Raw genomic sequence first — 12,633 nt, 5'->3', positions numbered from 1 at the left:
AAGCCTGCTAGTTGTACGAACCACCACCACCACACACTCTACCACCCTCGTAAATTGAAACCTAGTGTTATCGTTTCATTCTCCTGAAAAGTCCCTTTCCCTTTTTTTTTCTTCAGTCAAAGATCAAGGATCTTGACGCCCTGTCTCTTCTACATATATATATATTTAGGGTGAATAGTTATAAAAATGTGCACCTGTAGATATGCAACCCACCAGACACACTTTGAAAATGTTGCTCTACACAATTATTTAAAAAAATTATATTATTATTAATAATTGGCATTAGGAATAAATAATAATATAATTCTAATGAATAATAATCTAATTTTAAAAAACACAATTAAATTAATTATATTATAATAAATAAAAGATAAAAAATAATTAAATTATATATATATATATATATATATATATATATATATATATATATATATATAATAAAAAGAATTAAAGAAAGGTAATAATTTATTTCTTCATATAAAAATGATAATTTTTAACATTTAATTGAAATCGTTCGTTCGTTCGTTCGTTCGTTCGTTCGTTCGTTCGTTCGTACATTCAATGACAAGATTTTTAAACTAAAAAATTATATATTACTTTAAAAAATTTCTTAAATAAAAAATATATATATTGAACCAACTATACATAAATGTAAGTATTTTTAAGAACGTCGAATTTTGCAGTAACACACACACACACACACACATATACACATATGCATATGAAAATTTCTGAAGATATTTGAAAAAGACGCAAATTGCGAGAATGAAATTTGCAGATAGGAAAAGGTGGATAAATCGATAAACAAGTGGGCTATGTATTTTCCAACTTTTACTTCGTAAATATTGTGTAAATTCTTCCACATACCCTTTTCCTTATTTCTCCTTCGAAGTACCCCACTAACACAACACAAACACCACCATTACCACCACCACCACCACCACCATTACTACCACCAAAGACTACGAATTCGACTTTCACCTGGCGAACTTCTCTAGCAAGCACATAAATTTTTCCTCAAAACGTTTCTACGAAGAAAGTTCGACATTTTTAAATGAAAGATAGCGAGTTTCGTGCAATAAATTTTCTTTCTCTCAAAACATACACATATATACACACATATACATATACATATATACATAAACACACACACATATATTTTCTCACTCATTTTTACTCTGGTTTTTCACGTGTGCTTCGAATTATTAAATTCTCGAAGAAAAATATGAGACCTCTTGATAAAAGTCAAAAAGAAAAAAAAATAGGAAAATAAAAAGAGGGCAGCCTATCACATTCTTCACTATTTTTATTTTTATTTTTAGTTGCATACTTTCTCTTATGTTTGTGTGTGTGTGTGTGTTTTTTTTTTTATTTCATTCATCATTTTTCTTTTTAATTTTTATTTTTACTTTTATTTTTCTTGTTTCAACCTACCACCACCACTAATTCCCTCCTTCTCCTCTTCACCTTTCACCCACCCACCGACCCACCAATAAAAATTTCACATACGACAACGTTTTGTAATTACACGAAAAAGCATGAAAAAAAAAGAAACCTTAGAAAAGCTTTAGCTAGCCTTGTAAGCAAAGAAGAAGAACAAACAAACAATTTCCTTTATACCATTAAGAACGTTTATGTATCTTTCTTTGTCTCATTACTATCTCTCTTTTTCAACTCGTTCAAAGCTACTATTACTATCACTCCCCCCTCCCTCCCCCCATAACTATGAAAACAGTCAGAAGAAGTTTACAAAAGAGGTTGCATGATCTCCTCTTCCCTTTCATATAAACCACCCCCCCCGTCCCTTCTCTCTTTCTTTTCCCATGTTCACTCGTTTATCGTTTCACCTGTATGTGTATTTTTCTGAAAGTCGTTGTCTATGTGTCAAAATTATGCAAAATCATGAGTTTTCTTTAACACAAGTATGCACTTTTTATCATCGAAATTTTCCATGAATTTATTCTTTTAATGTTTGTACTGTAGTATGGTGTACATGAGTACACATAACAATCTTTTTCCATAGACTTTCATAGACCTTTTTTTAATTCATTCGAGAATATGTGTTTTTATGTATATGATGATTAGTATGTATGTGGTGATATAATGTATATATGTATTATGTGTATCAATAGCAGAATTGTTTGTTTTAATTTATTGGTAATAATGTTGAATAAAAAATAAAAGAAAAAACATAAAAAGAGACGAAATAATAGAACACGTTACATTAAATCATCGAATCGTTAATAAGTTAAAGTATACGCAATAATGTTTACTCTTAGTAAACTCTGCGCATGATCTACTCTGACCTAGATTATATTCTCGGAAATGTGTTTCACCCGACTTATATGAACTCGAATTGACAGTACAGTAAAGAAAGTCAAGTTTTTAGATAGGTCAGTTACTTTTTATTATTATTATTTGCTCTCTCTTTTCAAATGAGAAAATATAACGTAGAATAAGAAAGAAACGAAATGTTATCATAAAAAAAAAAAAGATAAATGAACAAAAAGTCAATTGCACTTATAGGAAGATATTAATAAAATGTAATATTGAATCGTTCAAATATTTTATCTGTCATATAATATTTCATTTTTCTCTCTCTTTCTATTTGATATTAACCAAATAGAATAATAAAAACAATATGATATTGATAAATATAAAATAATATATAATAATAATAATAATAAAATATAAATTTATAGTAATCTAAATCAATAAATATATTCAATTGTATCAAATGAGAATGAGTGATAAATTATTTATTTATAAGAATGTGCGCCTGTAGAGATGCAACCCTCCAGACATACTTTTAAAAATGTTGCTTCCGAGCGACACCTCTTGGGACGGAATTCATATTTTATTAAATAGTAAAATAATTAAAAAATAAAAGTATACTATATTTATATAAATATATATTTTAATTATATTTGTATTCTTTTATTTAATTTTCAAAAATAATTATAGTAACATTTTCAAAGTATGTTTGGTGGGTTGCATCTCTACAGGCGCACATTTTTATGATTATTAATTCAAATTTTTATTAATTAATAAAATAATGAAAAAATATAAAAGTATACTATATATACATAATTTAATTACTGTTTTATTTTTTTTTATTCAATTTAAAAAAATAATTATGTGGAAAATATATAATACATAATTACATATGTTAGTATACTCTATAAATACATTTTAATATAGTTGAGAAAGTAATTGGCAACATCAAAGTAAAAATTTCGTTTGAAGAATAATTAAGACGAATAAGAGAGAGAGAGAGAGAGAGAGAGAGAGAGAGAGAGAGAGAGAGAGATGGAAAAGAAAGTCGTTTGATTTATTAAACTTTACGAATATATAAAAAAAAAAAAAAATTAAAGTGAAAGTTTTTAATGCAAATATCCTCGAAAGATTTAAACCACAACTCGTGTCCCTTTTCACCAAGTAAAAGAAAGAAAAAAAAGAAAGAAAGAAGGGGTTACATGATGATTTAATATTTAAGATTTAAGACACGAGGATCTCGTAAATCCTTGAAGCTTGCCCTTTAAAGTTTCGTCGGTACACCTTTTTCACCCTTATCCCTTCCACCCTGTACTCCTCTCCCTTTGGTCTCCTTGTCGATCTTCCGGTCCTTCCATCTTCTTCTTTTTTTACTTCTCCTTTTTTTTTGGCTTTTTCTTTTTCGTTCTTTTTCTCTGAAACTACCTCTGTATCCTCCCCCGCCCTTTTCCAACCCCCCTCACCCCCCCCCCCAAAGACTCGACTTAACGCGTCTCAAGTTTCCCATTTCCAGTAGGAGGGTCTTTGTACACACGGGGTACTTTTGCGGTTACCGAAACGCACTCTCGTCTGGACTTCCTTTTTTTTCTTTTTTCTTTTTTTTTCAAATGGTCTCGGTGATTAGAAAAAGGAACAAAAAAAAAAAGAGGGAGGAAAGAAACGTGGGGGTGAGAAAAGAAGGGGAGGAGAAGGAAATAGAAAACAATGAAGAATGAATGAATATAATTAAATGATTTATTACACGATGATTACTGATGTGAAATAATTATTGATGAATAATTTCTAATCAATTATTTATTATAATATATAAAAATTATTAATTATATATAATATATAATATTTTATTAATTATTATATTTTTATTTATTATTAATTATATTTTATATATATTATTGTCAATTAACATCATATAATATTCAATTAATAGAATTAATTAGCAATAATAATAATAACATCCGTCGTATTTAATCTATGAATACACATACATGCATACATACATACACACTTATACACATATCCCCATAATGTATATAACTATTCTACATTGTATAGTAATGCTTCCTATATTGAAGCTAATAGAAATGATTTGATTATAGATGTAACTCCTCCTACGATATTCTAAATCAATTCTATCTACGAATAGATCTTCACAGCAATCATCATCATCATCATTATTATCATTCTAAGTATAATAATAACAATACTAACAATAATAATAATTATAATAATAATTAATGGTGTCAATTATCACGTCAGGATTGTTCATAAGCATGTAATTAACGTGACGAGTATGACATATCTGCATAGATTTAACATAAGCTTCGAATCCCTAAGTGATTCGTGTGTGTGTGTGAGTGAGTGAGTGAGTGAGTGAGTGAGTGAGTGAGTGAGTGAGTGAGTGAGTGAGTGAGTGAATGAGTGTGTGAGTGAGTGAGTGAGTGAGTGAGTGAGAGCTTACGAAGATATTAGGAACAGAGACAGAGATAAGTAGATAGACAAAGATAGTAATAGATATAGGTATAGTGATACTAATCTGAGAGAGAGAGAGAGAGAGAGAGAGAGAGAGAGAGAGAGAGATAATGAGAAGGTAAAGGTGTGAGGGAAGGAGAGGGGGAAGATGGGTTTTGATGGTGAAATCCTTGTCGGCAGGTAGCATACACGCGTGTGACATCGCATACATACGGATTGTTCGTGAATGCATATGTGCATCGTTTGCATTGTGCAACCCTCTTCACTTCTCACTTCACCTCACCATCACCTTCTCTTCCGTTCGTAGAACCATCGAAACCATAGTCAACGTGGGTGTTCAGGTATGCTTCCTAGCATTAGCTAGAAACTGCGGTGGCAAATGGGACATTGGCTTACCAGTTTGACCATGGGTGAGAGGGTGAAAGATCTATCTCGTAAGATTTATGACTTTTACTAATTTTACACTACCAAAAACAGATTTCTAGCAAATGTATGTTATTATAATTAGTAACATACTTATGGAAACTAACTTATGGTTGTTAATTAGTTTTTCGATTCATTATCAGAAGTTAGGTTGGTATTTGTTTATTTTTTATTCTTTTTTATATGGGGTTTATTTTGGAGTATTAGTGGTTAATTGTGAAATTTATTTTAATATTAATTTGATATTTTATAATTAAATAAATAATATAATATTTAAATTTTTTAATTTAATTATTAATATTATTATTATTATTATATATATATATATATTTTTTTTTATGTTTTTGTAATATTTAAAGCAACCCATTCTCCTACTCCTCCTCTTCCTCCTCCTCCTTCAAGGCGTTTGGTAATTTTCTTCTTCTATGAAAAAAAAAAGAAATGAAAAAATGAAAAAAAAAAAAAAAATAAGAAAATAAAAAGAGAAAGAGCACAAAAAAAAAATGGTAAGCTCTCGAGCCTTTCAAAAGCTTCTCTTGGTATAATTTATTACGTGCGGACGAGTAAGGATCCAACCAGGAGAGCTTTCTTCTCCTCCTTCGAGCGGAAAGTGTCAAAGGGGATAAAAAATGCGATTTATTCGTTTGAAATTTATCAACGAAAAAGATATGGATTTTCTTTCTATTTTTTTCGTTCTTTTTTTACTTCTTATCTCTCTCTCTCTCTCTCTATCTCTTTCTTTCTTACGTTTTAATTTCTTTTTTTTACTTTTATTTATTCCACTCTTACTTCTTCTTCTTCTTCTTCTTCTTCTTTCCCTCTTTTTTTTATAAAATAAATTAAAAAGTAGACGAAGGATAGGGTTATTATAATAACGAGACCAAAATTATTATCTATCAAACGTGTTTTTTCTTTGATTTTATGTTTTTTTAGGTAAAAGAACCTTTTCAATTCAAGATATATATATATATCTTAGATGATAAAAAAGACAATGTGTAAAATAACTTTGAATAAAATTAATTAATGAACTCTTCTTTAGATTACTTGAACAAAATCGTTAATCACTTTTCTAGTCGTTCGTTCGTTCGTTCGTTTAAAAAAAAGAAAAAAAATCTCTTTAAATAAAATGAGAAAGAAAAAAACCATAGCAAATTATAAAAAAAAAAAATATCAAACAAAAATCAACGAATAAAATCAAAAAGAAAGTATTCCCCCTACTCACCCACCCAAATCAATCAAATAAAACGTGCAACATACTATTCAGAAGATATTTAATTGTTTTTTTTTTTCTTTTTTTTTTTTTCGAAAAATAATTCAACGATTGAGTAATAGGACAATTTTTTTTTTCTTATAATAATTATTTTGTTTGTTTGTTATACATGCATAAATTAAGAAGGTAATCAAAAGAATGGAATGAGAAATGAAAGGTAACTAACACTTGTTCAAAGTAACTCTCTCACTCATGCACAGACACACACACACACACACACATAGAACTCTGGACATGGTGGAAAAAAACTGAGCGTTGTTCGGAGAGCTAATAAAAAAAATAAAAAAAGTCTTAAAAAAAAAAAAAAATGAAAGAAAGAAAGAAAGAACACCGGTTTTGCGTAGTTAAAATTACATTCTGTAGCATAATCCAACGTTAGCGTCCCCTTCTTTACTTACGTTGAAGCTCTTCACAATTTTTCCTATTTTTTATTCCACCCCTTTCTTTTTCTCTCTCCTTCTTCTTCTTCTTCTTCTTCTTCTCCGTCTCGTTTTTTCGTATATAAGAGACGTTGTGAGTGTAAGAGTGTATGAGAGAGAGAGAGAGAGAGAGAGAGAGAGAAATCCTTATCGTTCCTCGTATTTTACGTTGTACATTATCGAGTAACGCGAGCGCATAAATATTTCCGCTTTTGCCAGACAAGCTCGAACTGTATCCGTATGAATAACCGTACACGCGATTCGTGTTAAGAAATCCGACGCTTTTTCTAGGAAAAACCCTTTTCTCTTGTTTTCTTTTTACAAAAAAGTCTCAAACTAAAAGAAAATATATATATAATATATATATATATATATTATATATAATGTGTTACAATTTGATTGTAATTTAATTACTTGTAATTTTAATTTAAATTATTTCTAATTAATTTTTAATTATATTTAAATATATATATATATATATAAAAATTAAATTATAATATTATTAAAATTAATTAAATTATAATTAATAAAAAAAAATCTGACATTTTTAACTCTCATCTCAAAGGTGTTCAAAAAAAAAAAAAAACTTATATTACTGGTTTAGTTGTTAAAAAACGAAGAAATAGAAATAGAAATAGAAATAGGAGAAAGTGAGATAGAAATTCAATCAAAGATTTAATTGACTCAAATTGTCAAGAGTTTAAAGGAAGTGGACTTGGTAAGTTTATTGATAGATTTAGAAAGTGGAAGGAAAAGAGGGGCGAGGGGCCGAGGGGGTGGGTGGGTGGTTGGTTGGTTGGTAAGGGAAAGGGAAGTACGTACGGTTTATTCGTAAGTTCACTTTAACGTGATTCTCCTCTCGTGTCAGTAAATTAACTATTCCGCTTTATCGTGATCAAGTGGTATATTCCTATGGTGCCGTTGGCGTTGGCAGAATGATGGGGAAGAGGCAATGGGGAGGATAGGATGAATCTTAGAGAAGTGATGGTGGTAGTAGACGATTTCATTGTGTAAAAGATCGTGAATACTATAGCAGAGAGTAGGAGGTTTACGCTTGTATACATCAAAAGGACTAGACAACACTATCACCATCAAACTATCACCATCAAAACCATTGGGTGGGGGATAGGAAGGGTTGAGATATAGGAAATTGTACACACACACCGGATAGTTGTAAAGTCTTTCGAGGTAAAAGGAGAATTTTACGAGCGTATGTCTTTCGAACTATTGATTGCAAAATCTCTCTCTCTCTCTCTCTCACTCTCTTTCTCTTTCTGTCTTTCTATTTCTGTAAGACTCTCTCTCTCTCTCTCTCTCTGTCTCTCTCTTTCTTTGCAAAGCTTTCCTTGAAGTATATGGCCCATGCAAAGACGTTCGAATTTGGATAAGCAACGAAAGTAACATTCTAGATTTCACCAAAGTTTCATTCTTAAAAGAGAGAGAGAGAGAGAGAAATGTAATAGGAAAAAAGAAAATAACAGATTTTCCATTCGATTGATCTAACTCGAAAGTGCAAAAAGATTATCTTTCTGGGTAGGTAGGATATATATGTATTGTAGTTTAGAAAGTTTTTACATCGTTTGTGAACTATTTTCGAAATGGCTAGAATAGTACGAGTAACTATATATACATATATATATATATATATATATATATATATATATAATTTATTATATAATATTATTTGTACTTTTTATTTGCAATTATTTATTTAATTATTAATTTAATTATAAAAATGTGCGCCTGTTCGTATGCAACCCGCCAGACACTATATATATTTCTATTCTGCCTGAAAGATAGGCAACCCGTAATACACGTGTGTATGAACAGTTTTGACTGCAAAAAAATTCCGTCCCAGTAGATGTCGCTTGCAAGCAACATTTTCAAAGTGTGTCTGGAGGGTTGCATCTCTGCAGGCGCACATATTTATAATTAAATTAATAATTAAATAAATAATTACAAATTAAAAGTATACAAATAATATTATATAGTAAATTATCCTCGAAACTTGTTTATATTTGAAGGTTTCATTTCTAACTTGTGTGATATGCACACATGTTTCTTTTATTGTAAATGTTGATCCTAATGTTGAATGTAATTAACATTAATAGGATTTATAAGTGAAGAAGAAGAAGAAGAAGAAGAAGAAGAAAAAAACGAAACAAATAACAATTTTTTAACCATCGATATAATTTATCCAATCGAAGGAACGTTGAATACGATTACAAAATATCCCCCTTTTTATTTGCTACGAAATAAATCTTGGAAACATTACAAATGTTGCTTTCTTTTGGAAATAAATATTCAACAATCTTACAGGACGACGAACTTATGGTGACCGTAATAATATTCCTTAACTAAAACACGGAAACGTGACGATGTTTTATTTATAAAGTCACGCGAGGAATTATTGTGGGGGGTATTAATAGGTGGTAGGTGGTAGATGAAACAAATAAAAAAAGGGGATGCTAATATTCAAGGGAGGAGAACATTTGAATGTACTGAACGTATCGATCCTTTCTTTTCCTTTCATTTCACATTTCATTTCCCTTCGTTTCAATTCGTTAATTCATATATATGTAATTTTAATTTTATTAATTTATTTAATTATATTAATTGTATACAAATATTCTATTAATATTATTTTAATTTTTGATATACAATTTTATACAAATGACATATTACCAATACTGATTCAATGTTAAATAATACACATTTGACTTTTTCAAACCCTCTCCTCATCTCTTCCTTTTCTCAACCCACCTCATCATTCTCTTAGTTTTCTTTGCACTTTTCGTTTATTTCCATTTCTTTCTCATTTCGTGGCATTTTCTATCGTCCCTTGATGCTTCTTCATTGCCAAAAGCCAACCCTTTTCATCGTTTTAAATCGTGTACCTTCACTCGTGCAGCTCATTTCACTTCCATTCTATGTACTATAACGAAGAAGTACCTTTCTTTTGATTTTTTTTTTTTGTTTTATTTCTTTTTATTCAAACGAAAACTGTGCCTTTTCGGGAAGTGGGGTTAGAGGTAAAGGGGAAGGGTTTTGGGGACCAAGTTTTGCGAATAAAAGTGAAAATTCGCGATGAAATCTCTTGTGAAAGCACACACACACACACACACACACACACACATACCTTTCAAGCAACCCTTTTTTTCTATATCTTTCTATTCTTTTCTTTCTATCTCTTAACTTCAAAAAAAAAAAAAAAGAAAGGAAATAATAAATCTCTACTATAAACTTTTTGTATTTTTTATTTTCTTTGAAAAATATCAAAGGTACTTTAAACGATTATCTCTTTCTCTCTCTCTCTCTCTCTCTCTCTCTCTCTCTTTTCTTTACATATATAATTCATTTTTGTTCTCTCTCTTCGTTTTTAACTTTCATTCTATCATTTTCTTAATCTCTCTCTTTCTCTTTCTTTCTCATTCTTTACATATACATATATAATATATTTTTGTTCTCTCTCTTTTTTTCTATCATTCTTTTCCTGTCCATTTCCTCTACATTTTCTATCTGAAATTTTTTTATTGGCAAAGAAGTCGATAAATTTTCGATTGCACCTTACGGTATCGTTTAAGAACAAATTTACAGAGAGAAGAGATCTGTATTGGCTTCTCTCTTGGCTCTTGAGAAAGAGAGTGGGAGAGTGAGAGAGAGAGAGAGAGAGAGAGAGAGAGAGAGAGAGATTGAACGTAACGCAGTTAAAAGCTCGGATTCATGTTAGGGAAAGTGAGAGAGACAAAGATAGAGATATAAAGGAGAGGAAGTTAACCTAGGTGAGAACGTCGATCTTGTTTCTTGGCATTCTCTATCTCTCTCTCTCTCTCTTACACACACACACACACACACACCCACTCTCTATTTCTCTCTCATACACTTTACTCAAACGAGAATACCTAAAGTAACGAGAGGAAGAACCAATTCTGGGTATCATCTAGCAATCTTGCAATTACCATTTAACATTCCTAATTGATCTTAGATTTACTAACACAATTATATTGTTTCTACATTTTTCTAATATTTTTATTTTATTTTATTTTATTTTATTTGTTTTAGATCAGACAAATTAATGGACGATTAGAATTGATCAACCAATCTCAACCAAGTTCACGGATCATTTTTTCTTTTTTTGCAGATACAAGAAGAAAGGTAAAATAAAACTGTTTTTTTTTTCTTTTGTGTTTTACTGACGTGAGTTTGAAAAAAAAAAAATTAAAGTACAGGAGTTTATTCATCGAGATACTTTATTAATTAATTTTTAATTGGTTTTAGGTAAAATCATTTGAGACCATTGCTGGTGAAAGAGGATAAGTTTGGACGTTCGAATTCGATGGGAAAAGAAAAAAGAAAACAAGTAATGGACATATCCAATAAAAAAAAAAAAAACTCTACGGATCTCTTTGTTTTTATTCATTAAGGTATTTCTTTTTACATTTTATTTGTTGTTTTTTGAATTATTTATTTAGTACTACTACTACTAGCCGAATTCATCAGGTTTACCTCCAATCTTTTGGTAATCCAGAGAAAAGGGGGAAAATCCGTATTCGACGAGTTGTTTTAGTTTTATTCGTAAATGTTGAGAGAGAGAGAGTGTGTGTGTGGTGTGTGTGAGAGAGAGAGAGAGAGAGTTGGTAAGAGATTTAAAGCCACATAGATAACGTTAACTCACGTATATTGTATTACGTTAGGTGATACTCTCTGTTTCAGTTTCCTTACTCATTCCTCATCTTGATGTGTTCGCGAGTTGTCACCAATCGAGAGACACCTCCAGAGAAGGAAATTCTCCTACGAATTTCAATATAATCCTATCTTCTATCGTTGTAGTAGTTGTCGTTGTCGTTGTCGTCTAGTCTTCAACAGACTTGCAAAACTATGCACTATTTCATTTCCCCATGTGTTTGACTGAATAAATGGCAGAATCGATCAACGTTCTTCACCAATATTGAAGCTTCTATGAAAAGAAAAGGTAAGATTCAACGAATACCGAAAAGAATGTTAAAGTATAATTTCATTCTTTTAGGATTTTTAATACATCTGGTAAAATACTTGGATGTATTTTTTAATGTAAATTGTACATTATTGTTACAGGTGCACGACATATTATTGAAGCAGACGAAAAATATATTTGATTCCCATCATATTTGAGAACTTACAAAAAGTTTCCTGGTACTAAGAGGACAATCATAAGACATCCATTGAATTTTTAACACACATCAGCGGCTAAAGGACAACGTACTACGTTTTACAGTGTTAAATTTTTATGTAAATTAAAATTTATCTATCTCAAAAATGAAAATTACAATAAAGAATTGTAAAAGAGAGTGTCTGTAAGAGATTAAAATGAATGAATTATACTTAAATAAAATGAAAAAATTTGTTAAGATTATTTCTATCTTGTAAAACCAATTCCTTAATAAAAAATCTCAACATTCATCAAAAAAATAATTGCAGAGTTGTAACATCTCAAGGTAAATAATATCTTATTAATTTTTACAAATTCTGTACCTTAAATACTAGTTTTAAGACATTGCTTTCAAGAACTGTTCGTGGCTCGGTGCTAGAGTCTCGGATTTGCATCCGCGGATCGCGGGTTCGAATCCCGGCAGTCGTGAAAAATTAAATTTATTTTATTTTAAATAAAATTTATTCGGCGTGACGTCACGACAACGGAGAGTGATAGAAGAAAAATATATCTATCACTCTTATAAAATTTTAAAGTCCTGCATTAATTTGGTACTTTAAATACTAGTTTTAAGACACGGCTTTCAAGAA

At 30.1% G+C, this 12,633-nt stretch overlaps 1 long non-coding RNA gene across 1 annotated transcript in view; it reads left to right on the top strand.

Annotated features, from left to right (window-relative positions):
- LOC107073302 (uncharacterized) overlaps positions 1 to 12,373 on the top strand; it is a 93,072-nt gene extending 80,699 nt beyond the window's left edge. Inside the window, exons 6-9 of the long non-coding RNA XR_016176200.1 lie at positions 10,918 to 11,010; positions 11,134 to 11,279; positions 11,569 to 11,827; positions 11,950 to 12,373. This is a non-coding gene — a long non-coding RNA (uncharacterized LOC107073302). The remainder of the gene's footprint in view (positions 1 to 10,917; positions 11,011 to 11,133; positions 11,280 to 11,568; positions 11,828 to 11,949) is intronic.
- Positions 12,374 to 12,633: the final 260 nt, after the last annotated feature.

The sequence above is a fragment of the Polistes dominula genome, unplaced genomic scaffold (assembly GCF_049000335.1).
Source record: "Polistes dominula isolate Pdom_NZ unplaced genomic scaffold, Pdom_raw_medaka contig_26, whole genome shotgun sequence".
NCBI lineage: Eukaryota > Metazoa > Arthropoda > Insecta > Hymenoptera > Vespidae > Polistes > Polistes dominula.
This window is presented reverse-complemented; position numbering and strand designations above follow the sequence as displayed.